A 27,510-nucleotide genomic window follows, 5' to 3' on the forward strand; every position below is an offset into this window, starting at 1 on the left:
CTCATGGCTTCAGTTTTCTCATGTGAACAACAAAACCAATGAGCCTGAGATGCTATCTCAGTCCCTCCATGTACAATTTGCATTGATGGGGGGTGGTCTGAATTCATTTCTGCTTCCCTACTGTGACACAGTATTTTTTTCTGATCAGCAGGAGCAAGCAACACCTTTTGGACTTGATGAATAGCTATTGGCACAGGGCTCAATGAGTCAGGACTCTGAATGGGCATCTTGGGATAGAAGATCAGAAATTCACCTTTATAACTTGTACATGAAGTTTAGCAAAGGAGAAAAATAAGATAAAAGGAATAAACTGATTTTATTTTTCTACTCAACGTCCTTTCCCTATTAAATGAGAGAGACAATTTAAAAAGATTAAATCACACTCATTTATTCATTCAATCATTCATGTAACAAATACTTACTGAATATCTCCAAGGTCCATCAGGTGCTAGGTCATGCAAGGCTGAGGCACTGCAGTGAAGAAAACCAACATGTTTATGTTCTCACAGGATGGATATCATATAAGTGAGAAAACTAAACCAAGTTAAGATTATAAAATTTTGTTTAAAGACTGAAATAAAGTTGTAGGGAGCTATGGTAAAGAATAATTGGAGAATATATACACTAGAGGTAGTCCCTCTGAAAGTGATATTTAAGCTGAAAAGTAGAGAAGAAGCAGGTTACAGGAACTATCCAGGGAAGGGTGTACTAGGGAATAGGAATTGCCAAATGCAATGGATTGAGTTAGAGCTTGGCAAGTTCTAGAAACTGTCAGAAGGCCAGTTGGCCAGAGCAGTGGACTGAGCCTGAGATAGCTGGAGAAGAAGCCAGGGTGATTTTATTCCAAAAGCAATGGGAGCTGTCAAAGGGGGCTTAAATTATGCACTGACATAATCTGATTTTTCTCAGACTCCCGTGTCTTCTTGTGGACTTTACATTGCAAAGAGGAAGGAGAAACCTGAGTGGGAGGCACAGACATCATTGAGGCCAGGGAGGATGGATATGGAGAGAAGTGAATAGACTCAGGAGACACCTTCAAGAACATGCTGATGGATTGGATGTCAGTGGTGCAGAAAAGACAGGAGTCAAGGATGACCCTACATTTTGAGATGTAGGCATTTGTGAAACGGGGAAGGCTAGAGGAATGGGTTCAAAGATGAAAAAATGGTTATAACAATAAATAAATGACTATGCTTAGGAAGCACTATGCTAGAGGAACCTGCTAAACATGATACCCTATGTCACAGTACTAAGCACACCACTGCCTTGCCTAAAATATGTCTACTATATCTCAGTGCCATTGAGAAAAACACAAATTACTTAGCATGGAGTTTAAAGTATCTTACAGTTTGTGTCCACTCTTAATTCTCCAGCCTCATCTCCTTTTACTTTCTCCACATACTCCACCCTCCTTCATTATTATTGTTGTTATTTATGTCATTCCTTATAATTTGCTTTTCCTTGAATATACCTTCCTTTCTTTAAATCTTTTAGCCTTTGGATATATCGTTTTCTTTCTCTATAACATCCTTTCCTCTTCATCTACTTGCTGAACTCAACTCAACTCAAAGTGATACCTCTTCTCCAAAGCCCTCCTTGATTCCCTTGGGCAAAATTGGGTTCTGCCTGTATAGTATTAATTTGGAACACAGAATCTGATTGCCCTGATTCAGAGCCTCACAACACCACTCAGGAGCTGCAAGTTCCTCAAGATCAGCAACTAGACAATTGTGTACCACTGCAAAATGCCTGAAATGGAGCTTGGTATTCAAGGGATTTTGAATGAATTTGCATACACATAAATGCTGCTTGCTGAGGATTCTGTAAAGAGCATAAAAGATGTTCTTTATTATTCATGCTAAACTTAGGATCTCCAAACCCAATTCTCAAATCCTCCCCTACAATGAGTGTACTCTCCAGAGACATGTATGAGTAATTATAGAATGCCCCACCTGAGAAGAAATTACACTTATTAATAATACAATCAGACTTATTTTTCTCAAATCCCTTCCCTTCTTTCTAAGAATTTATATCCCCTCCAAATTTCCTGAATACCCACTATGTGCCAGTACTTTCCAAGGCAAATGGGGAGTACCAGAGTTGACCCAAGTATAGTCTTTATCCATGAGAGATACCAGCCAGTCACTACAGAGTCCGGATTTTATCTGAGACAGGTTAAAAGTTTTACACTGAAAAGTTTCCTGGTGTTGCCTGAGCCCAATCCTCTCATTTTACAGATGAACTATTGCTCAAGCATTCTAAGTATTTTTGGCATTTTAAGAATCTATGAGGTAAGTTCAAATGAAGAAATGGGGACAAAGAACTTTTAAATAACTTGCCTAAGTTCACACAGCCAGTCATATGTGACCAAGTAGATTCACACCAAGAGAGCCCAGCATTCTGTTGACCATGCCCCCCCACCCCCCACCCCCGCCAGTTTATGGGGTGAGGAGCAGGATCCAGGCACACTGGGACCTGCAGAACTTGGGCCCATGGTGGGTTGCCTGCCATTCCTCACATACCTGGCAGGATGCCCTACCTGCGGGCCTGAAAATGCCTGACCTTGAGCCAGATAAGAAGAGAGAATGTCAGTGCCAGCCTAAATTGAGAATAAGAGAAAAACTTTCTCTCTGCTGTTTTCTTTCTAGTCTTCATCTTCGAACTCACAAAGAAAACCCCTGGACTCACAGTGGAGACCAAGAAAATAGCCCCCATCTTCTAGCTGAGCCCTTTCTATTCTTTCTCATCAAGTTCTGCCACCTCTTTTGACCTTTATCTGACTTTCTGAGAAAAAATCATCAATCTCCAATTAGGGCTAAGAGTTGAGTGGAAAAACTTCTACAGATGGGTTGAGACAGAGCTGCTGATTGGATCCAGGAGGCTCAGGAAATGTAGCGTTAAAAAGTTCCTCCAGCGGATCCCAGGCAAAGTACTGCAGCTGGCCCTGGGCAAGGCAGGCCTGGACAGAGGCCTCAAGCCTGCCAGCCCCTAGTCTTCACTACAGAGACACTCTCTTCTCCTCATCAGGACATTTTTGCAGCTATTTCTTGCTGTCAGAGAAATATGGACAGTCCTTTCTGTGCTTATGTTTCCAAGGCCCAAGCCATGTCAAAATCAGTCCCTTTCACACACCTGCAATATAAGAAACTTGGTCTAAAATGCCTCTAACTCTGCCACTGCTCTCAGGAACTCTCATAACAGGAATCAAAGTTATGCACAGTGTGAGGGGCAGGGTGGTGATGGAATTGGGAGAAAGGAGGCTCAGAGACAAGAGTGGGCAAGATCACAAAGGTGGACAAGAAGCTGGACTTATGGGGGCAGCAGAAGTTAGCCTTGGACTTCATGGAAGCAAGTGTCTGATGGAGCCTTCATTGTACCATGGCTGTGATTCAAGTGTGCAAGTGAGCTGGCCCTCGGGGCCATGTCTCCTCCTCAGAGGGGCACTTTCACTCACATGGGGTTGTAGAGACAGAGCTTTGGTATGAATGTAAGCTGGAAATGTGGATTGACCTGGGCTGCAATTGGTAAGTTACCTGACTGGGATGTGTTTATTAAGGGCCCTCAGCAGTGATGAATCACCTCCCTCAAGACAGTTCCACAGGCACAGGGACTGTCTGGCTCACTTGCTAGACTGAACACCAGAGGGAACCAAAGCCAGGCCTTTGAGGAGGAAATTTCAACAGAGCAGTGGGTGTTTCACAGAAAAAGAGTGAACAGAAACTTTCATTTTCTTTTGATGTCAGAACAAGTGTGAACAGCAACTCCAAAACATTGAGCCTTTTCACCAGAAACAGCATTACTTTCACAAACCAAGCACTTTGGTAGGATTTCATTCCTCAAATCTAATGGTTTAAAAATCCCAAAAGACTCATCATAATGGTGAAAGAAACTCTCGCCCACAGGAACACTGCTCCAGGAAGTCCATGCTGCCCTCACTAAGAGGGAGACTCAGCAGGCACTCATTCTGGAAGCTAAAGTAAGGAAGAGACATCAACACAGGTTGGAAGAAAAGCTGGTTACCTCACAAAGAGGAAAACTAAAAATCCCACAAATGTGAATTGTGCATCTGTGAATGGAGCCATGGGGAGTGGAATTTCCTCTTGCTGTTCAGGATGGGGGTAGTTCTGGAGACAGGTCTGTACACAAGATAGAAACACCAGCTGATTCATCACCAGCACACTGTCTTGCTCTCCATCCGCAGAGGGGCTTCAGAAAGAAGTGAGGCTGTAGTGTTGGAAGTTCTCACTAATCCTTTCCTTTGAAAAGCCACTTTGAAAAGGCTGATGAAAATTGATAATGTAAATGTTAACTATATTTTGAATTGTACAAACAAGAATTTCTCAGGCAAAAAACAAGCAGTTATTTTGCTGATGTGTTAGACCAAAACTCTACAAACTAAGAGAATACTGGAATAAATAGTTTTATTGAACCATTACAGATGCTATCCAGAAAGAAAGGACCATCCCTAGGACAAGTTCCCGCAGACCTTAGCAGCAAAGCTAGAGAGAAGTTGGAAAAATGTTCACCAGCTCTAAAACGTCAGCATATGTAATAATGAACATTTGGGGAAGATGGCACAAATTACTTACACTGAACCTACATTAAGTATAAATAGAGGATTACACAAAATAGGGATAGCTTTAGTATGAGAGGGTAGTTCACAAGGAAAAGCAATTTGTTGCCTCTTCACTGGGTGGGACCGAAACATGATAAGGGACATGATAAGATTTGAATTAAGGTTTTAATATGTAAGAATGTAAAATGGTCATTTGTTCTTTTTGGTCTGTAACTTGTGAAAGATTAACCTCTCAGGGGCCAGGGATTTAGCTCAGTGGTTCCACTGCTTGCCTCACAAGTACAAGGACCCGAGTTTGATCCCTGGTACCAAAAACAAAAAAGAAACAAACAAACAAAAAGATTAACCTCTCATGTCTCCTCCCTTCCATCCTCTGGTCCTTATAATTGAAGCTAAGATATTTCAGAATTTTTCTCTTATTACTTGCATAAAATACAAATCATTCCATGGAAGCACATCTTATCTTTTCCAAACACCACAATTCAAGCACCCAGGCTTAAGGGTGCCTTGCTCCAAGCTCTCAGAGAAGAGTGTTTATTGATGCAAATGACACCTGCACGGCCAGCATGGATGAAGGCTGGCTTCCAAAAATAAGTTCATAAACTAAGAGACTCTTGTGATCAATGAAAATGATAAATGGGCTGGGAAATTGACCATTGTGTGGGAAAAATAAAGAAATTGAGTTCATTTCTCTGGAGAAATAGGTTAAAGAAGAAAAAGGCCATGGAAGCTGGCAGAGCTTTGGGGAGGAAAGCACTTGATAAGAGTCATGAAAATGTAGAAAAAATTATATGAAAGATGGTGAGCAACATCTTTTCAAATCCACAGGGGAAAAATGAGAAAATGCACTTAACCAGTCACTCAGTCCTCTAACCCATTGTGTATCCTCTTTTCTCCCAACTACTATTCTCTACTCCAAAAGCTGCTTGGAGACTCCTGAGGTTTGTGCTTCAACACCATCAAAAATCATGTCTGCCATATGACTATTGATCACTGGAAGAGAATATGAGGGCATTACTAAAATATAGGATTTCATATTGAGTAGATATTTATCTTAGCTATCACTTCTGTCCTGATGTAATATGTATAGATACCAATCCCCCACAAGAAATTATTTAATGTGTATTGTAAATATATACTAATAAAAAATAAAAATAAAAAGTTCCTTCAGTAGCATGGCCAAAGACCGCCCTGTTAAAATGTCGATAAATAGGCTTCACGGATTTAAGAGAACTTTCTTGGCTTCTTGCCCATAATCCTTGAAATCAAACCCTATCACTCTTGTCTGATTTCCTAAGAAGCCATTCTATTCCTCCAATCTATAAGTCTCCACGCAGCCTTTGCAGAGTGACTCAGTGGTCCTGAGCTGATGGTTTTATTTCTTTTGCTTAAAGCTTAGTTCATGTGCTGTGTCATCTTGGTTTTCATATTTTATGGCCAAGGGGTAAATCCCATCCCAAATTATCCTTCAGCTACTATAGCTCAGCTCCCTGAAGAAGGCTCCTCTTCTCTGGAAGGAGAAACTCATAAGCACTTCCATCAGAATGCTGACATAAGATCAAGAAGACCAGGCCAATAGCTCCCACAAATCATGTTAGTATATTACACAAAAATCAGAATTTCGCCCAAGTGTGGTAGCACATGCCTATAGTCCCAGCAAGCTGTGGCTTAAAACCACAAGTTGAAGACCAGCCTAGGCAACATAGTGAGAACTTGTCTCAACAACAACATCACTATTTCATAATCAGCAGTGAAAAATGCTGGGTTTATTACTATTCCAGTGCCTATAACAGTGTTTGACACAAAATAGGGATATAATAAGTACTACTGTCTGAATTAATTAATTAAATACAAATCAGCAGCACTTCTCAGAAAGTTTAATGTGCCGGTGTCCATTAAAAATCTCCAAGAGAGTGAAAACTTGCTCAAAATCTGCCCCAGAGATCTTCTCTTACTTTTCACTGACCACGAATTAGTATCTCTTGGAGCACTGTTATGCAGAGGAACTTAGTTTGGGAAATTCTGACCCAGTTCCTTTACCTCTCCAATATCATTTACTCATTTTGCTTTAGCTAGTCATATCTTTTGAGCCAAAGCTACTCAAAATTTTTTAAACTATTTTTATAATGAGGCATATTTTTCTCCAAATCATGACAGAGAGGTTTCCTCCTGTGCACTCAAATTTTCATGGAGTCCTCAAAAGATCATCACAGGAGAGGATTGCTGGAGTCATACACCAAAGATCTCAATTGTTTGGTTGGATCTCAAAAAATACAGGGTTTGGGGGCATATTTTTGTGTTGTTTTCTGGCCCCAAACCTGATTCAAATAAGATTGAGTACTCACAATTTTCAATATCAGTACATTTTTCATGCAGTAGCTTTATTCTAAAGGGCATGTACTGTAGAAGCTTAAGTGCCAGATAATATCAAACATAGCTGTGTCTCAGGGTTCCTGCACCCTCCTGCCATCTATGAATACCAAGATAATGCAAAAACCATTAGAACCAAAAGAATCTAAAGTTTTTCATATTTCTTCTGCCCTATATGAATTCAGAATTATTTATAATAATATCATATCTCAGAATGGCCAAAAGAAACATTTCATGGTTTTTGCTTTGAAATCAATATACCATCCTCCTTGTAGTGACCCTTATATCCTTAGTCAGAGCCAATTTATTTTTAAAACACACTTAATTCTAACAAGTTTAAGAATTTGTTTAAAAGATTAAGCACAAGTTTTAAATTCTAAGGATTAATAAGAAGCAAAACAAAACAAAAGCCTGGGGATTTTCAGCATGATGGGCAAATGTTCTTCTTGTGGAGATCTGTTTACCTTCCCATCCTGGTGCCCTTGCTGTTTTGACAGCCATGATCTCTACCATCTTACATCTCTGAGTCTCAACACTGGAAGCTATATACCTTGGAAAGGACAAGCAGGAAAAGGAGCTCTGGCCAGAGTCCTAATGGCTCTGCATCATGCTGGATTTTCAGGGTCCTGGTCTAACTGGAGAACATGAGTTGTCCATTATCTGGGCTCTGCTATATTCTTTCTGCCATATTCTGCAGATACAGCCCTGCCTTGTACCAATCTGGTCCCCTACAAAGTCATTTTTTGGCCAATCTTCCCTTAGGATATTCTAATTTGAAAAACTGATTTTGTTTCCTTTTGTGTGTGTGCATGTGTATACACACGCTCGTGTGTGTATGATGATTACATTTTTCTAAACTACAAATTAGGTCACAAAGTCCAATGACAAATCATTTTTTGACTTATGAGTCACATTTAGTGTTATATTTAACAAACTATTTTATTGAAGTGATATCCTTGCAAAGAAATAAACAGCTATATATGTTCTATATAATCAGCTGTGCAATTTTTAAACGTTAGGAATTGGAATTTTTCTTCAAAAATATGTTCTGTGACCAACTCTATATTAGGGTCCATATAACTATCAACAGACATATTTGCTTGTTTAATTAGCCTCATTTCTTTATGTTATGGGGATATTTGTGCATGTAAAACTTGCTCAAGGGCCAGAGATTTAGCTCAGTGGTTCCAGAACCTGCCTTTCAAGTGCAAGGTCCTGAGTTCAATCCCTGGTACCAGAAAGAAAAAAAAAACCTTGCTCAAGCGTTTTGATTCTATGACTCTTGTGGAAAAGTGAATTCTATTTTCTTTATGGAAAAAAAAAGTAGCTCTTTTCCATGCTGATAGGCACATGTCTCTCCCTCTGAAGAGAGGAACACTGGCTTCCTAGCCAAATCTAACATGCTATTGCAGCTAGAAGCCTTTTATATTCTGGAGATCTGGGCTTCATTGGTCTCATCTGTAAAAATAAAGCATAGAACAAGGGACACTATCAGTTTCAAATGAAATAATGTATAGGCAAGTACTCTGAGAGGGCTTAAAAATTTAAGTCTATTATTACCAATGGGGTGAGGATTTCAGCTAAGCACCAGGGTGCAAATGTGGTCAGCAGATGAGGGTAAACACTCCTAGGAAGACCCTGAAACCCAAGCCCACCAAGTCCTTTAAGCTACAGGAAGACAGGATGCATGAGAGATTCCACCTACCGTTTTTCTGCTGCTGGTCTAGAACTCTGCTCACCTGACCACCTCCTAAGGGAAGAAAGTAAGTTTACATACATGGTAACAGAAAAAAAGCAATGTGTAGCCATGCACAGGAGCCTGGCTACATTAATACTCATCCTTGCCTGGGACACTCTACCTTTAAGTGTGGATAATTCCTCAACTATGGAAACAATTCACCTTGGGAATGATGGCGCACAATAAGAAGTTTTGTAGTGCTCCTATAAATAAATACATAGAGTTCTATATAAGATAAATACTCAATGCACATAGCACTATTCAACTTCTATAATAGAGGTTTTGTATTGTTATCAAGACAATCCTTTTGCTGGGCTCAAACATCTTGTATTTTGTGGTTCCTTTGATGTTTCTCTGTTGTTGCACTAACCACAGTATCTGACTAGTTCTCTACCAGGATGGTGTACATGGAGAGGAAATAATCTACCTGCAGCAATAATACATCTTAAGCCAAGACTAGTGCATCCACTGTGCAAAACCTACAGCAAAGGACAAAGCACTTCTCTCCTGACTGCAGATCAGCAGGTGAGGCTGCATACCCAGACGCCTGAAAGCTCACACTTCTCCTTGCCTATGTTCTTTAACCATGGCTTCTTTATTCAACAAATATACATTGATCTCTTTCAATGAATCAGATGTGCACACATTTTTTTTTCCAAAAAACCCTTTTTTACCTTCTTTTTTCCAGAGCCAGCCCAGTATATCATCTCCTCAGGGCAACTGCCTTTGTAAATCAGTGCTCGTGGAATTGGTCACATTACATTTATCTTCTCCTATACCTTTTTTTCTTATTAGACCAGGAGTACATTTAAGGCAGGGTCCTGGTCTTACTCATATTTTTATTCCTCACTCTGATTGCTGGCACATAATACACACTTAATACAGGCTTGCTAATTTGAATTCTACCTGGCAGATCCTGGATCAGACTCTAAGGATGAAAAGATGAATGAGACAATGAGCTTACCTTCAAGCAGCTCACAGTTATCCAGTCCCACTGTCTGATGCTCATTACATAAACTGGAAAGTACTCATTCCTCATTCATCTTTCCTCTTTTCCTTATTCTTTCCAGCTGTGGATTAAACATTAAACAAAATAACATTTTTAGGGCACTAAGGAAAACAGCAACCATGGTATTCTTTCCCTTGGCTCTCATGCCTTAACACTTTCACTGATATTCTGGACTTCACTCTAATTATTTTTTGTAATTGTGCTTATCTAGCCTATCATACTTCCATCTGCTTTGATTTAAACAAAATTTCTTTGGCACAGTGAGTGACTAAGGTTTAAAAGTTTGGTGTGAAATTTTCATCAGGTACCTTACTTGTTGCCCTTTCAAAGGGTGGGAATTTCATTTCCATCTAGTACATGAGAGCTGGGTCTGCCTAGCTGAGTTGTGTAACAAATCCTTTGTTTTAAGCAGTGGAAGGTCCAAGGGGCACCACTATTGTACTGTAATTAAGGCATCAGTTGTCCTTAAATAAGTCTTCTTGCTTTCTGATGAAAAGCTTTTTGGAAAAACATAAAATATCTTGATTTAAAAAAGAAAAGATATTTGAGTTATCCCACTTAACTTGTCAGACCCTGGATCTCTGTGTCTATAGTTTTTAGACTCAGGGAATGCAAACAATGGGTGCACAATAAATGGTTGTTTTAAAAAAAATACTTTGTAGATTTCTTATATCCATAAGGCTATCCTTTCTTCTCATTCTGCCCCTCCTGAAATCACAGATCATTATCACTTTTTAATCCAAATTCAGGCAGATTTGAGAGTCTTCTCTCAGTATCTCTTACACAGGGGCAATTCTATGGGATGGAGAATATCAAGAAAATTCAAATAAAGTTATTTATGAAAAGTTTAAACCTGGTACATATGCTTACAGGTCCTCTTGAAGAGCACTGGAGACTTTCTCTTCCTTGTTAATGTAAAGTTTTCTCTAGTCACTCAACAAATGAAGGAAGGTAGCCTGGAGGAGGAACTGAGAAGGATCTCGACAAGGAAGTGTCACCACGTCAAGCATCTATGGTCAGCAGAGATGAGTCTCTAGAACCATGCACAGAGACTGTTGACCTGAGCAAGATTGGTTAAAAAATGAGTTTAGAGTAATGCAAGATGATAACAGTTCCCATTGTGTGCCTACCATGAGCCACCAAGCATGTTACAGCCGGGCTCATTAAACACTCCCATGCAAGCAGGACTTGTATTATCTCCACTTAACAGATGAGCAAAAGCATCAAATCTTACTTTAAAACTTGTTAACCTCACAATTATACCAAGTTGTGTCAGATTTTTCGAACAACTGCTGAATCTGTCAAAAAATGGAAATAAAGTAACTATGACCTGAGTATTCTTTATGATCATGAATTGATTCTGATGTGGATTTTCCTAAAATAGCTCCAAATACATTTTAAAGTACTGTAATCGCAAGTGTTTGGGCTTGTTATGTGCAAGAAATCTCTATGGATTATAGAAGAAAAATATTATATGATCAGCATGCCTTCATCAACACTGCAAGCCTCATCAACCATAGACAGAAAAATCAACCTACCCAATTGGGTCGAGCAGGGCAGAAAAGTGATCCTGTGAGCTCTGCTGACCCAGCTGTAGCCAACCTTGACTTTTGAGCTCAAATTGCCTTGAATGTGAACTTGATGGGCAGGGCTGAAGATATGAAGAGAGCATCTGATTGTAACTTATTCAGCTACTGGGAGCGGTTGGTTGGCAATTCAAGGCTTTTGGCTCAGTATTCCAGTACTGTTTTTAAAAGTCAGGTTATCTGTTAAATCAATGTAATAGGTGGGAATCAACATGAAAGAAAGAAAAGAGAGAGAGAGAGAGAGACGAAGGAAGGTAGGAAGGAAGGAAGGAAGGAAGGAAGAGAGACAGAAAGAAAGAGGGAAAGAAACAGGGAGAGAAGGGGAGAGGGAAGAGAAGGAGGAAGGGGCAAGGCAGAAAAGAAGGGAGGATGGACAATGGATGGGAGGGAAGGGGATAGGGAGGGAGGGAAAATAGGGTACATTCTATGTAGAATGAGTTAAGTATTGCTTTGAGAAACAGTTTTTCAGTTGAAGTAATTTTTGATGTGCAGTGCATATTTACTGGATCATGATTTTAAAATGAGTTTCTTACTGTGGTCTCAGTTTTAAAATGCTTGAGTAATGCTAGCCTCAATCTTTGAAATGAAAAACTCCTTTAAAATACAGACAGTTGAATCTCCAGAATCAATGGGCTAGATGGGAAACACTTCCAAAGTTTACCTTCCTATTAGTCTAACCTGGCTCACTGTAGAACTGTGAGAGCAACCTCTCAGACTTGTGTACTGTGTCCACAACATTCCCTCCTGATCCTGGATCCTTAGCTTGAGGAGTCAGAGAAAGCATGAGTGACCATTTTCTGGACCTTTTTCTTAACCACTTAAAAAGGCAGCAAATGTGAATTTTCTGATCATTTCCAAAGGCTGAGAGTCCAGGCCTAGTGAGCAATCTTGCTCTGTGCACCCATCATCACACCCTAACCTTGCAGAGTGGCCACATCCTCTTCGTTAGTCTCTCACCAAATTGTGAGTCCCTTTTGCTTGGAATTATATTTTCTATCCCTGGGTCCCACAGTTCAGTGCTTTGTATCTTAATAGGTACTTCCTAAATGTTTGGTGAGTAAAAATGAGCAAATGTGCTATCATTTAAAAGCAGCTAAGTAAAGTATCATATTTAAATTTGTTAAGGTCTTTCATTAAGGAAGGAGCTAATGAGATTTGCTTGCACAATAAATGTCTGGTTTTGAGCCCAATTGGAATACCTCTTCCTCCAATTACCAGAATTGAACAAAAGTCTCCGAGTTATAGTGAAGGACCCATATTTGTGTTTCTACCTCTTAAATGGTGGTCTCCAGTGAGACAGTTGCCAGGAGGCCAGCTATTTGCATGGAAAGGCAAAGAAACCTGAGAGGAAAAAAGATCGTTTGGAGTAGAGACTCTTAAAACAAGAGTTAGGGAGCAAAGCCAACCTTGGCTTCTCAGTGAGAACACTAGAGCAGGAACAAACAGAAGGTACTGGGCTTCTTACTGAAAGGCAAGTGAAGGTTGGTGAGGAGATAGATTTCTGGGAATCACCAGTTTGATGCCTCTAAGCTGTCCCCCAGCTTTGTTTTGTTGTTGTTGTTTGTGTATTGGAGGTTGAACTCCAGACCTTGCGCTTTTGAGGCAGGCAGCAGCGGAACCACTGAGCTAAATCCCCCGCCCTCTCTAACTTTGTTCCAAGAGAATTTAGTGCCAACCCCTGGGTAAGAGGAGTTAGAATTGAGAGCATTCAACCCCTTTTCTGTGCTAATTCAGGAGTTACCATGCTACCTGGGGAACACCTGTCTCCCCTAGTCCAGAAGTGTAAACTTCCCCAGCAAAAATGTTACTACAGAGGCAGCCTTAGGGTTCATTGATGGGGGAGGAGACCTTGGTGGTAGCATCTCCTGTTCAGTTCTTCCAGCAGGAGTCAGGGGATGGAGCCTACCTTAGCCACAGACTCCACTACTCCAAAAGACTCCAGAAAGAACAGTAGAGACTTCAAGGAAGGGAGAATCCTCTTATTCTAGTCCAGAGTATTGAAAAGTAGCTCAAAGCTAAAGTTAGCTTTGGTACCTGTCACAATTATAATATTAGCCAACCCTTTGACCTTTCCCAGCTAATGTGGCTTGGCAGAAAACAGGCTACTCAACATTGTGGAAAATCCTGCAGCATAATTCAGTCCTTTTCCAGTGAATTCAGATATCTGCCAGCCCAGCCCTGGGGAGTTCATTCATGTCCAGGAAATGTGTTAGTGAGTCAGGCCCTGTGAGCATAATTTCATTATTAAAGAAATTTCCTATCCTATGAGGAACTATAGACCTAGACTCTGTCCCACTTGGCCTAGTCTAATTTTAGGATATGAGGTTCCGTGGTGCAAAGCACACTTCTCTATGAAGCCACAGAAATCGCTTCTGAAATTACAGCTGGGTAATACTCTTTTGTTTCTATTCTGTTATCACTTTAATTTACTGACCACTTGTACTAAAATATCTAGGAATATTTTTAGCCTTGTATAAGAGTTGGACGAGACTTATACAAACCAATACCCTCATTGGCTCAGGATTTCCAGTAAGAGGGATAAAACCCAGACATTTCTTAAGAATAAGCTACCCATTGAAACGCCATCTACTTGTTATGTTAAAAACTTTTGATGCCTCATGGTGTACATGCTCTTGGGAGGTGGAACCTGCCCTCCTGTTAAAACATTAGGCCTTGTGTGATTAAGATTTTTAATTTCTATGCTTCATATTAGAAGAGAAAATTACAAAAAAGAGCTATAACAATATCTGTTATTTGATCTATTTATTTTGTGCGAAGAGTTTTATATGAAACATCTCATTTCATCCTCAAAATGGTCCTATGAGCAAAGCTGACACTCAGTATGCAACAAAAAGATTTTAAAATACTGAAAATTTTCTTTACTGGTTGGTATAGTCAGAGAGATAGCCCCTTCTACCACACAAGCCATGCTATCCTTATCATTCCTTTCCCAGAACTGTTCTAATCTAAGACTAAAGTGCTAATAGCGGTGATTATAGCTAGTACCAGTGATGATGCCAGGGATCATGGTAATTGGCCAGTGTCCATGCTGAACCTATAGCTTAATATCTCTAAAGTCACTCCTGCTTGAGAGGTAGATATAGTTATCCTCATTTGCAAGTGAGGAGCCAGCAGCTTTAGAGGCTCTATTTGGCAGACTCTATTTTCTAAAACTGGCTGCAATAATATTTCCAGTCATATATGCACTTCAAGAACTTTGTCAGTCATCAGTGGTCAAGAGGTGGAGTTTGTCTCCCCTCCCTTAGAAACTGGGTAGGCCTACGTGTCTATCTCATGAAAAGAACGTGGCAGAAGTGATGTGGAATTCTGGGGCAAGGTTAGTAAAGGTAATGCATTTTCCACCTGGTTCTCTCCTGGAACAGTCCCTTTTGAAATAAAACTGCTATGTAGAAGCAGCCCAGGCCACTTGAAGAGAGCACGCATAGACACCTTGGTTGACACCTCCACTGAGAACCAGTAGCAACAGCCAGACATGTGAGTGAATGAAGCTTCAGATCACCTTAGCCTCTAACTATTGAGTTACCACCAGCCTTCTAGTCTTTTAACTAGGGTCCGAGATGCTATCCAACAGAAGGAACTGCCCTGTTTTCCCTTGTCTAAATTTCTGACCCTCAAAACTTATGAGTATACAACACAGGGGCAACTTTGTTACACGGAAATACATAATCACAACATAGAAGTTAAACAATTTGCCCTCTGTAGTATAGCTAGTAAATGGTGAAACCAGTATTTCAACCTTAACTGACCTGACTCTGAAAGCTAGCCTTTTTATTTGTTAATTTGCCCACTGTAGTATAGCTAGTAAGTGGTGAAACCAGTATTTCAACCTTAAATGATCTGACTCAGAAAGCTAGCCTTTTTATTTGTTTGTTTATTTTGTGCTCTTGTTTTGTTTCCTGGTGCTGAGAATCAAGGTGTCAAAGCCAGGGCCTCAGGTATGCTCCAGCACTGAATTACCTCCCCAGCTCTGACATTGCTGCTTTGGCTACAACACCAAGAGGCAGCATAGTAGGGTGAAGATGCCAGCTAGATCATCTTTTGCTTAGATATATGGGATTGAAGGATGTGTCAATGCTAGTAGCACTCTTCATGTTATTAACCCAGGATCCTTTTACACGTGGACCTTTTGTGTATGCTTTTTTCCTCACTGTCATCTCCTGGTCCAAGATGGCTGCTCCAATTCTATCCATCATATCTGCATTCTTGTTACTAGGATGAAGGAAAGAAGAAAAAAGCAGGCATCCCTTCCTTTCAAGAAAACTTCCTGAAAGGCATAAACACTATTTCCACTTATATACCACCATCTAGAACTTAGTTACATGGTGTATCTAATCTTAGTGTATAGTACATAGTACATACTACATGGTACAAGTGATTTTAGGTGACCATGAATCCAGCTAAAAACTAGGAGTGTGTTTCTCTAGACTCTAGAATCCAAAAGAAGAAAGTATTTGGTATTGAGACAACTGGCAATCTCAGCCAAAGAAATGAAAGATGATTGGGTAGGAAATTAGTGATTTTCAATTTGGAATCTTGGTAATCCTTCACTTCCACTAATTTCCCTAACACTTTTTAAAATATTAAATATCTTCCAGAGGATTTATACTCATCTTTCTGTAAGAGTTGTGAATGCCCTAGAACAGGAATCCCTTGGCTGTGTTGCCAGGGTAGATTTTTCCTAAAAATAATCTGGGTTCAATTTATCATGTTGCATCTCATTCCAGAAAAATAGAAATGCCAGACAGACCAAGAACATAAAAACAAAGCGGGGGGAGGTCATGTTTAAGCATCATATCATGGAAAACCATGCAGAAAACCTAGCTGAGAGAAAAAGGTTACAAGTGAACTTTTAAGAAGCCCATTTCCAGTGAACAAGGTATATTTTCTTCCCTCATTAGTGTACATCTAGACTATTGCAGACAATGGCTACTCAGATAGCTCCACTGACAAACTGATTTCACAGATTATTCCTTTAAATTTGAAGGCCTGTTCTCATTTGCACATCTCAGAAACATTTCTAACATGGAAAACATTTGGATGGGCAGGGATAGAAGTCTCTTGGAACAAACATATCATTTGAACTTCTCCTCACAAGACTGTAAGCTGTATACTTTTCACTACTTGAAGATTCAGTCACAGAGAATTAAAGAGACCTGAAATGCACTAACCAATGGAAGTGAGCTTAAAAAAAGAAAAATTCTAGCATCCCAGTACACTAAATCTAGTCTTATATCATTTCAGCACTTGAGATGAAAACTTCCCTCCATGTAAATTAATCAGACAGAAAATCAAGTATGGCTTAACAATGGGGAAGGAGGACTGAATATGAAATGCTATGTTAGCACACAAAAAAAATTAAGAATATGCTTTCTGAAGTGGAATCTATCTGGCCTTAATAAGCAATACCTTCAATTTGTTTCTACAAGAAAGGGGCCACAGACTGTATGGAATATTCCAACCAAGCTTTCTGGAAGTGCTTAGCTAGAATCTGATCCTAGAACATACTTGGGCAGAACCTCTAACCTGCAGTCAATGTAGAAAAAGGGCTGGGGCTTGAGTTCTGCCCAAAGGGAAGAAAGAACCCTTGTATGTAGAGAAAATTTGCCTCAGATATTTTCCTTGGCCACACAAATAGCCAGCTTAGTAAATAAAAGTAGCTTAAGTCTTTGTGTTAGCTTTTCATCACTGTGTTATAATATTTGAGATTAAAAACTTAAAAGAATAAAGTTTTGCTATGGCTCACCATTTGAGAGGTTTCAATCTATAGTTGACTGGCTTCATTACTTTGTGTCTGAGACAAGACAGAACATCATGGCAGAAGGGCATGGTGAAGCAAGCTTCTCCCTCATGGTAGCCAGAAAGCATAGAGGATGAGAAAGCTCAAGAGGAAGGGACCAGGAACAAGATATGGTCCCCAAGGTTGCACCCTCATAGCTCACTCCCTTTAACTAGGCCCCACCTCCTAACAGCCCATTCAGCTATGAGTTCATCATGAGATTAGTGCCCTCATGATCCTATCAGCTGGTCATTAAAGGACACATTTTATATCCAGGCCACACAGCATTTTGTGACATTCAAACAGGTTTTTACAAATAAGTTTAGCCCCCTATAAGATTCTTTGTAGCTTGTAGGGAAGCAGCAAAGAATATTCTTGTCTATATTATTCTAACTAAGTAAACTAAAGTTTAGAGCAGTCATGATTTACTATGGGCCACCAGCTGCCAAGCAAGCCAAGACTGACACCAAATATATTATTTTTCTACTCCATGATGTCTCTCCCACTTTCTCAGGAGTCCAGATTATAAAGTACCTACAATATAAACATGGTGGGTTTAGGATTTGTGCACAAATTACTTCTTTAAAATGTGGAGCTAATCTCTCTTTCTCCAATATGGAATAAACTTTGTAACTCTCGTCTAACAAACAGAATATAGTAATATTTAAGTCATAATTGGCATTGTGGCCTCCTCCCTGCTCTCTCATGGATCATTTAACTTGGGAAAGCCAGTGGCCAGTTGTGAGGGTACTCAAGTAGCCGAACAGACAGAATAAAACCCCTTCCAACAGCCAGAGATCTGTGGGATCCTGCCAACAGCCTTCCCAGTAAGACATCATAGCAAAGGATCATCTATCTAGCCCTAGTTATGTCTTCACATACTGTGGCCTTGGCAAACATCTTGGTTGCAACTTTATGAGAGACTTTGAGGCCAGAACCACCCAGCCAAGCTATTCCCAGTCTCCTGACACATAGAAACTAATAATAAATATTTACTGCTTTAAAACTATTAAATTTAAGGGTACTTTGTTATACAGTAATAAATAACATATACTGACAGTAGAAAATTAATACTGCCTATCTGTTCCTTGACTCCCATAGTGTATTCGCTCCACTACACTATCCTGCTCATCTTATTTGATGAGTCAGTAAGTTAATATCTAATAATGTATAACATCTCTTTCAGATACTACGCTTTTATTTTAACAGGAGACTTCAATGTTGTAACCTAAAACAAAGTTTTGACACAAGGAAGAGTAGGAGGGGGATTTTGGCCCTTGGAGGTCTCTACAACTGCACTCACAGTGTTCTCTGGTCTTTTTCTGTATGTGGCCAAGCTATAGGTTGTACTCACCATGTAGTTATGCAAGATACCAAGGGACCCATACACTGAATATACAAAGGGTCCAGTAAAGAAAGTAGCTGAAAGATGAAAAGTAGGAAGTTGAATCTGAAAATGCAACGTGCTCCACACTTCATAGTTCCAACTCTATAACATCCTGGAACAGGAAAAATATAGGGACAGTAAAAAGATCAATTGAGCTGACCATGGTGGCTCATGTCTGGAATCTCAGCACTCAATGAGACTGAGATAGGAGGTTTTAAAGTTTGAGCCCAACCTGGGCAACTTAGAGGCTTTGCAAGACCCTGTCTCAAAATTTCCAAATATTTTAAAGAGTAGAAGCTGGGAATATAGCTAAGTGCAAAGGCCCTGAGTTTAATCCCCAGTACCAAAAAATTTTTAAAAATCAGTGGTTGTCAGAGTCAGGGGAGATCAAGGCAGAGGATTGTAGAGAAGGAAAATTATTCTGCATGATACTGTATTGGTGGAAATACATCATCATACATTATACCTATAAAATATATAATAGTAAGAGTGAGCCCTAAAATAATAAAATTTGAAAAAAAAATTAAAAAATAATAAAATATGGGTGATGACAATGGATCAACATAAGTTGAACATTATAACAAAGTACACTCTGGTGTAGGGGGGGTGGCCACTGTGCATGTGTTGCAAGGAGTTATGGGAAATCTCTGTCTTTGCCTCCCAAATTTTGCTATGAACTTCAGCCATGTTTTTAAAAGTTTATAAAATCCTAAAACTGTTTTTAATACTAAAATTTAAAAAATTAGTCTAGAATCACAGGTTGTATTGATGAGAGGCAATAGCAATGGAGGAGGCCAGTTTTTATGGAAGCCCTAAACCCAGCACCAGACCTCTGGATGCCCATGAAGTGAGGAATCAGTGCAGACCTTTATTCACAACAGCATCTGTTTCTGGGCTGCTGATGTTCTGCTCAGCCTTGGGCTAGATGCTAGGAATAGAGAAGCTGGAGATGCCTTTGGGATCTACACTCTATGTACATAAACAATATAACAGACTGAAAAGGAGAGTGAGCAAGAGCACCTAATACAGTGAGTGCAAGATGGTATGAAGTGCTGAAATATGAGGTGGGATGAGGGTAGGTGTGTGTTGGCTAATAAGGCAGGGATGTGAGAAGATAAATGGCTAGAATGGTAGGGAAATGATACAAGGGACAAAAGATAAAAGGTGCAGAACTGGGTGGGAAAAGTGACTGTCTTGGTGGAGATTCAAGTGTAGGTCTCCCAGAAAAGCTGGTTTCTGAAGGGTGCTTTGGAGGATGCTCTGAGCACAGGTTTTCAAATAACTCTAATATATACTGAATCTCTAATGGCCAGAGAAGATGAAGAACGTTCAGATGATGAAAATGGATAATTAATATGCTTATGCCTACATGCGGACATTCACCTGATGCTAAGTACAAGCCAACAATATTCTTCACTTCCAGCTCCTGGAAGCCTGCAGAACCACCCAGTGGCCCCAGGCAGAGGTCTCCTAAGCCAGTGAGGTACTAGGGTGAGCCTGTGGGTCCAGAGCCCAAGACACTCAGGCAAAGGTTGGATCAACAGTCAGATCCTACAATAGAAATGGAGGGTCAGGGAGAGGGGCAGTGAAGAAGGAGGCAAAGAAGTAGACAGTGGACATAGAGACCTACTGAGATGGGAAACCTGAGGCTGACAGCTTTTTGTAAAATATCACTGTCAGTGGGGATCAGGACTCTAAGGTGGAGCCCTTAAACTGTGCCTGTCTGTATATAATTCCTATGTGCGAAATGTGGATCCCAGTGGTGCTTGTCTCATAGAGTTGGTATGAGAAATAGGTGAATTCATACGTTATAAGCCTAGCACTCTGCTTACACGTAGTAAATGTTGAATAAGGATAAGTTACCGTTGCTATTATTTCTAAACATGAAAAGAAGCAGCAACACTCCTAAAAGGGAGGTGGCCAGAGGGACACATACCATTTGGTAACAAATATGCATCTTGACAGCATGAGAGAAATGCTCAACAGCATTTGGCTGAGCTGGTTGATTTTTGCATTAAGGGATGGTGCATTCTGGTCAAGCTCCCTGAGCTCTGCTAGCTAAAATCTTGCCCTACCCATGTATAGAAAGCCACGAAGCTTCCCTGTGGCATCAGGGCCTCCTGTTCTGTCTCAGAATACATGTGAGGTCCATCTCCCAGCCATCTCAGCATGTGACTGGCAAGGAAATACTGCTTTCTTCTTGCAGAGGGAGATGACCTGAGAAAATCAAGTAGCCATTATCTCAGGCATAGGCAACCTTGGAGCCTGCATCAGTTTCTTCAGTTTATTGAAGAAGCGATTCCCAGGCTTATCTTTTGAATTCACACCCCAAATGCTTCAGCAAGGAAAGAATCTGACTAGTTGGAAATGTGATCAAACTACTCTGCTCAGATCATCACAGTCACAGAGGGAGGGGTCTTGGCTTGTCAGTAGGACAGAGAAAGTAACCACTTCAAGAAAGTTGGGCTGGGGATTTAGCTCAGTGGTGCAGTGACTGCCTGGCAAGCAGAAGGTCCTGAGTTTGATTCCTGGTAGCAAAAAAAAAAAAAAAGATGGAACCCAAAAACCTGAGAAATTTCATTTCTTGTCTCCTGAAGTAACTCTCCTTTTTACCGTCCATGCTTTGTGTAGCCAAAGGTAAAAGAGTTAGAAATATTGGGCCTCTTTTCCTTTCTTTAGGGAGATTATCTACAATAATTCTTGTGCCAGTATTTGTATTTTCATCCTCAGCTCAGTTCAGATCTAAACTAGGAAACATTTAGCAATGTTGATCATTCATTTAGAAATATCTATTGAAGACTTATCAGGTCCTAGGTACGTTGCTAGACCCTGGATAAAATTGATTACCTGCTCTCTAGGGTATCTGTCCACTTGGTAGGATACAACACTAAAGAAATAGCAATGTAATAAGTTTTACTACTATAAAACCTATATTATAGTACACCATGAAGGAGACATGAGAATCTAAAACCTATAACTCATCATCTGATGAATGTCTTAGAGTTTACCTCTATTTGGGAGCGTTGTGCCTTAACAAAAGTACTAAACAGTAGAAGGGCCTCTGAGATGAAAAGTATTACTCTCTGGACCTGAAGCTCCTTGCCAGTGAGAAAGATTTGGGGACAGAGGTTTTCCTTTCCCCTTTCAATCATTTGAATCCACCCTTCCTTATAAGGCCACCCCAGGACTCATGATTCTAACTCAAAGGCCCCTCACTCTCATGCTGTGTCCTATCCAAAAAGATCAACCTTTAATTAAGTTTCTCCATGGGGAAAGATTGTCTGCTGTTGAGAAAAGTGACATTTTAACTTTATCTTTGCACTAAGGACCTGATTTCTTCCAAGGTTTAAACCCCTTTTCAGAGGAAGAAGACATTAGGAGTATCTTGCTAATATATCATCATGTATTTGGTAAAAGAGAGACTAATTTGGGCTCCTGGATGTGAAGGGGAGATTGCCATGATCCTGTCCAGCAGCATCAACTGAAATTAGGCCTTAGCTCAATTGGCATGATCTCCTTCTTTTGTGTAAAGCTATTAAGGGAGGTAAAGGGATCTAGTCCTTGCCATTTTACAACCAGTTTCTTGCTAAGAATGACATCACTGGATGATCTCAACTGTGAGGAGTAGGGGAAGTGCCCTACATATTTCAGTCACCTTGGAAAGAGACTTGAACTCCTCCTTGCCCATTACCATGGATTCTGGCCAAAGCTGGGCCCAGATCTTCCTGTAGCCTTACTCCTGCTAAGATCAGACACTCATTTAAAAAAAAATTGGAGACAAAATATATCATTGCCATTGGGTCTGCAGGTTCACAGAACATGCAAGGACAAACATTGTGTAATGGAGTCCAGGCCAGGAGAAATAAAGGACACAGAGTCTCAACCTACCCTCAAAGAGTTAACCTTCTTGCAAATACAGCCCACAGCACAGAGACTGACAGCCACTGCTGTCCAAGACCTTGGGAATGACTAGTATACTAAGAGCTGTAAGAGGGAAGAGAAAGGGGAGGAAAAAAATTAGTTATGCGGCCTAGGGTACCACTGAGCTAAATCCCCTGCCCCTCAAATGACATTTTTAAGTACCTGTGTTGGGGAAATGAACTGTACATATAAGGGGTATAGCCTACTAATTTACTGAAGCTTGAACTGGCTCACCTATTTTTATTAAACTATGAATTAACATTAACTGTTAAAGACTTGCTTTTATAAAATGACTAGATCAATTCAAGTGGAAGTAAACCAACATGTGTTTCCAATATGTCTGACCCAAATTACAACAAAGGCATTTGTCCATTTAACAAACACTGCATGTCCGCTAGTGCCAGGCAGTGTTGTATGGCTAGAACCTAGGACACAATGGAGAAAAAGACACAAGGTTCCTGCCTATGGAGCTCACAATTTCTTGGGGGAAAGGCAGATAACAAAAAAGTTTAAATAAGTAAAGAAATATCAGGAAGTGAAAAGATGAAAATAAAAGCAAGTTATGTGCTATTCGGGTTGGGTGGTCAGGGAAGGATTCTCTGGAGGAAGCCACATTTAATTAGAAACAGAAATGATTAGAAGGAGCTAAAATGGCAAAATAGGGTTCCAGGGTCATTCCAGACAAAAGGAACAAGAGAAAAGGGCCTAAGATAAATACAAGTTTAATGTGTTCAAGACACAGAAAGAAGCCAAGGGCTGAAAAGTGATGAGCAAGGGGAAGGGTGATACAAAATTAGTCAGGAGAACTAGATAGAACGTGGAAGGTTTTGGAAACTCAGTTTTGTCCTCAAAGGTATCATGAAAAGCAAAGTTGGAGAAAAGTAAGTGGTACTTAAATATTGTGATGGTTAATTTTATGCATCAAACTCGACTGGGCTGAAGGATCTCCTGATAGTTTGTAAAACTTTATTTCAAATGTGTCTTTGAGGGTGTTTCAAAAGACTGAGTAAATCTTAAGTGAAATAAATAGGACACACATGTGTAAATACTGAATAGTTTCTCTGGTGTGAAAAACTGAAAGGATCAAAATGTATAATTGATATAATGAAATAGGAAGAAAAGGTTTAAAGGAGTAGGGGAAGTGGGAGGGGTAGGGGAAAGGAAAGAAGGGAAAAGAAAAAATATGAGAAAAGGAAAAAATGGAAACAAAGTATCTGTAAATAGGGAAGGGTGGAGGGGGTGAAGGGAGGGCAGGGGAATGGGGAAAAAATAAGAACCAAGATACAGCATGTAAAGGTACAAGATCCCAATGATGAATGTAACTATACTGTATACCTAAAATGTACCAATAAACTTAATGGAGACAAAAAAAGACTTGAGTAAAGAAGATCCACCCTGACAATGTAGGTTGGCATCATTCAATCATAGGGGCCAGAAGAGAGCAAAGGGCAGAAGAAGGGAGAATTTGTTTTTGTTTGACCTAGGGGATCTATCTTCTGCCCTCAAATATTGATATTTCTTCTTCTCAGACTGGGACTTCTGCCATCTTGAATTAGTTCTGTTTCTCTGGAAGCCCCTAACTAATATAGTTATGGATTCCCTGGTCTCCCTGAGCTCTTCAGCAAGTCACTCACTAATCTAAACCTAGTTCTTCTTGGCTGGATGGGAAAATAAAGTGTCAACTTTCTTCAGTCACTGCATGCACAAAATATTATGCAAGGTAAGCAGATATTTTTAAAGATATATTATTATAATTATTATCCAGATGCCAACTGCATTTATAAAACTTTATTTTCTTAATCAGTAGTCTCCATTTTGCAAATTAGTACAAGCAAATCATTTAAACTCTATTTTTGTCCTAGGAAAGGTCTACAGAATAGACTCGCAAGCTCTGTGTAGGGCCATTTATAAAAGAATAAAACAGTCAAGATTGTGTTCTTAATGCCCATTTTACATGCATGGCTTGATTTGAGTCCTTTATACATAATTCATGTGGTCATTTACAGGTTTTTACATGATTTCTCCATTAAGAATTAACTAACAAAGAGGATGCTATGAGCCATGATAACCAGGATATTATGCAAATCTTTCTATCTCTGAGCCAACAGAAGAGTGTGGGTTGATTAATAAGAAAATAGAGAAGGCAAGGGGAATACAGACATCTCTCTTTATGTTACTTGTCATTTATTAATGACAGTTTTGAATGGTAAAATTGTGTTCACATTACCTCTTGGTTTGACAGTACTGCTTAACCCTGTGAGCAACAATATGAATAGATGAAAAATGTTTAATTTCATTTTCTCTTCTCCTACAGAATAGCAATGTTACAAGGTGAAGTCTTGGAACTAATATCAGATGACATCAGACTCCTGTCTCTTTATCCCATTTTACTAACCAAATCACTTAACTTCTTGAAATCTCAGTTCCATTGTATAGGCAGAATATATTAGTCACATTTCAGGAGAAATTGAGCCAATAGCTTATATAGATCTATATAAGAGATTTATGATGGGAATTGGCTCATATGATCAGGGACCCCAAGAGGTCCCACAATATGTCATCTGCAGTCTAGAGCGTCAGGTGTTGGTTTAATTTAGTCTGAGTACAAAGGGGTGAAAAGTGATGGGGGGGGGGGGGTACTGCTGTAAGTTCTTAAGTCTGAAGGCCTGAGAATAGGAGCTTCTGTCCTGTCTAAGGGCAGAAAAAGAAGCATGTCTCAGCTCAAGTGAGAAAGAACTCACCCTCCCTTCACCTTTGTGCTCCAGCCTAGTGGCCCCTCAATGGATTGGATGATGCCAGCCCTTGCTGGTGAGGCCCATCATCTTCACCCAGGTAATTTAAGTTATAATATCTTTTGGAAACAACCTCATAGACATGCCCAGAAATAATGTCTTACCAACTGTTTGGGCATTAGTCAAGTTGACAGACACATAAAATCAATCATCAAACAATAGAAATAGAAATACATATCCCTATTTACCTTTGTACAGTATGAGAGCAAAATACACAAGGATGTGAATAGAAGGAGGCATGAATTATTGGGAACCACATCCAAAACAGAGCTTACCACAGTCCTATCACTACTAAGCCACTGTATTGGCCCTGGACCATCTAGAGTTTGGCAGTAAGAAGAAATAAATCTCTATCTTTTTTATGCTACCATACTTGAGGTCTTTTTTATAGCTATTTAATCTGTCTGATAACTAAATCACTGCCACACAAAATTAGAAAAGCCAGCTGGAATCATCTCACAAAGGAACCTAAGGACTAGATTAAAAATCTGAGTGAACCACTGAAGATGTTTGAATTGGGAAATAACTGTTTTCAGTAGATTAGGCAGTAGAGATCACAGTGAGAGACTGAAGTCAAGATAATTCCAGGAGCCATTGCCTAAACTAAAATAGTGACTGAGAGTTAGAAGAAGAACAAAATGTGAGAGACACTAAGGAAGAAGAACCTTCAGATTTGAGAGGGGCCAGGAGTGTGAGGCAAAGAATGCAGGAGAGGAGGAGGACCTGGGGTTAGGAATCTGGGCAATCTGAGATACTGTTGGGGCATTTCAGTAACATACATGCTTATTTTAACAATTTCCTGGAAAAAATAATGTGTTCTCTAGAAGGGTATCCTGCAGAAGGAACATCAGGCAATGGAGGATAGGCTGTGAGGGAGCTTTGTCTCAGGCCAAGTTGAACCCAGATGACTCCTTCAGACCCCACCTTATTAGACTGCTGTTCTAACAACAGGGCTAGGATTTATCACTCAAGTCAGTGGTAAATGAAGTCATCTTATAGGGTGCCATGGTCACATTGACCTCCTTTCTCCTCTCTTCTTCCACGACATACCTTGCTGTCACCTGGCTTCTGGTTGCCAGCTTCCTCCTGTGTCCTCCTTCAGTGTGTATCTCTTTGGTGCTAACAGCTAGATTCCTTTCATTTTTGAGTTCTCACAGTAAGCCAAGAATCCAGAGTAGTAGGCATCTAATAAACATGTTGGTGCCTGGAGAGTCTATGGAACATGTATGATAACATTCTCTTGTCATTTGTAGGTGACTTAGTTTTGTGATCATTCTTCCCTACCATGAGCCTGACTCAGCACTGTCAGGGCACAGTGGCACATGCCTGTAATCCTAGATACTCAAGAGGGTGAGGTAGGATCACAGATTTAAGATTATCCTGGGAAACTTAGCAAAATATTGTATTAAAATTAAAAAGGATGGGAGTATAGCTCAGCGTGAGGTCCTGGGTTCAATCCTCAGTACAAGAGGATTTTATACATATATAAAATGTGTAACGATCAGATTAGAGTAATTGGCATATCCATTACCTCAAGTAGTTATTTCTTTGTGTTGAGATCATTCAAAATCCTCTCTACCAGTTGTTTTGAAATATACAATTAATTGTTAGCAGCTTTAATTACTTTGATGTGCTGTGGAAGATTAAATGTTATTCCTCCTATCCAACTGCACCCCTGTACCCATTAGCCACCACCTCCATCCCTTCCCCTTTCCTAGCCTCTGTTAACCAGAAAGTGAAAGGCATTATAGCTGGAGTAGAGGGGCTCAGTAGCAGGAAGTGGAAGAGAGGTGAAATTGGGAAGTAGCAAGAGTTGTGACTGACAGGCCAAGGCCAAATTTTAAAAGGCCTACAGCATTCTAAGAAGTTTTAACCTATTATACTGGATGCATTCAAAAACCACTGCAGCCAGGCATGGTGGTACATGCCTATAATCCCAGCACTCAGGAGGCTGAGGCAAGAGGATTGTGAGTTTGAAGCCACCCTGGGCTACATAGTGAATTTGAGGCCAGCCTGAACTATATAGTGAGACCCTTTCTCAAACAAATAAACAAACAAACAAAAACAAAAAAACCAGTGGAGATTCTGAAGCAGCCACAAACTATTAGGACCCAAGTTTGGTAAACTGGAAGGATGATCAAGCTTTTATTTGTAAGTCCACAGAATTCAGCTAACATGCCTGTGGAGTAGATTGATTTATTTTGCATGTTGAAAACCACCTCAGAAAAAGGCCTCCCTGAAATGATTTAAGTGATTGTAAGGTCTTGAGGACAAAAGTATAGCCACCTAGACTGCAATCAACAACATGATTATTTTAGGCAAGATTATAAAGAG

The 27,510-nt window shown here is 40.0% G+C and overlaps 1 long non-coding RNA gene across 1 annotated transcript; it reads right to left on the reverse strand.

Annotated features, from left to right (window-relative positions):
- Positions 1-422: 422 nt before the first annotated feature.
- LOC110349330 (uncharacterized) lies at positions 423-10,747 on the reverse strand. The gene is made up of 5 exons (XR_002395184.1): positions 10,564-10,747; positions 9,649-9,754; positions 8,806-8,887; positions 8,652-8,696; positions 423-471 (listed from the first exon to the last, which is right to left on the reverse strand). It is a non-coding gene; the product is annotated as an uncharacterized LOC110349330 (long non-coding RNA).
- Positions 10,748-27,510: the final 16,763 nt, after the last annotated feature.

The sequence above is a fragment of the Heterocephalus glaber genome, unplaced genomic scaffold (assembly GCF_053883595.1).
Source record: "Heterocephalus glaber isolate CG9 unplaced genomic scaffold, H.glaber_assembly_v1.0 deba00001504, whole genome shotgun sequence".
NCBI lineage: Eukaryota > Metazoa > Chordata > Mammalia > Rodentia > Bathyergidae > Heterocephalus > Heterocephalus glaber.